Consider the following 900-nt stretch of genomic DNA (forward strand, 5'->3'; position numbering starts at 1 on the left):
TTAACAACACAGTATCATCAGCAAACAGCAGTACAGGGAGTTTCCAAACACTGCCCTCTCTCATTAGGGCCACTCCAGCATCCACTGTCCTACCTAGTATCTCTTTTATAACCCCATCTATATACAGATTGAACAGCCATAGAGACATGACACATCCCTGTTTCAACCCAACGTTCAAATAGAAAAACTCACTCAGTTCACTATCCACACGCACTGCAGCCTTAGCACCATCATACATACTCTTCACAGCATTCAACAACTTCCCGTCTATTCCATATATTCTTAATACTTTCCACAATCCTTGTCTATCCACCCTGTCATAAGCTTTCTCTAAATCCATAAACGCCGCATACAACTTCTTTCCCTTCTCTAGAAACCTTTCCACTAAAGATCTAAGAATGAATATCTGATCTACACAACCTTCTCTCTTCCTAAAGCCTCCCTGTTCTTCAATTAATTCCTCTGTTAATTCCCTAACTCTGTCAATAAGTATCCTACCGTATACTTTTTCTATTACACTAAGAAGACAAATGCCCCTATGATTACCACATACTTCTCTTTCCCTTTTTCCTTTGTACAATGGAATAATTATACCTGACTTCCAATCCTCTGGGACTCTACCTTCCTCCCAGGCCAATCTGCACATCTTCCACATCCATTCTACTGCTATCTCTCCCCCATGCTTCAGCATTTCACCACACACTCCATCAATTCCTGGGGCCTTCCCCATTTTGACTTTCTTCATTGCTTCCACAACTTCCATCCTACTGTTTTCCTCCTGTCTTTTTCATCTCCCTCCTTCTCCTAGCCATTACCCAGCCACTTATACTCGCATTACTTTCATTCTCTATGTTCAACAATTCATTAAAGTGTTCTCCATCTGCTCACTTTTTCTCCCTT

Source organism: Coenobita brevimanus, chromosome 94 (genome assembly GCF_032717465.1).
Source record: "Coenobita brevimanus isolate Jiangsu-jjx chromosome 94, ASM3271746v2, whole genome shotgun sequence".
Taxonomy (NCBI): Eukaryota; Metazoa; Arthropoda; class Malacostraca; order Decapoda; family Coenobitidae; genus Coenobita; species Coenobita brevimanus.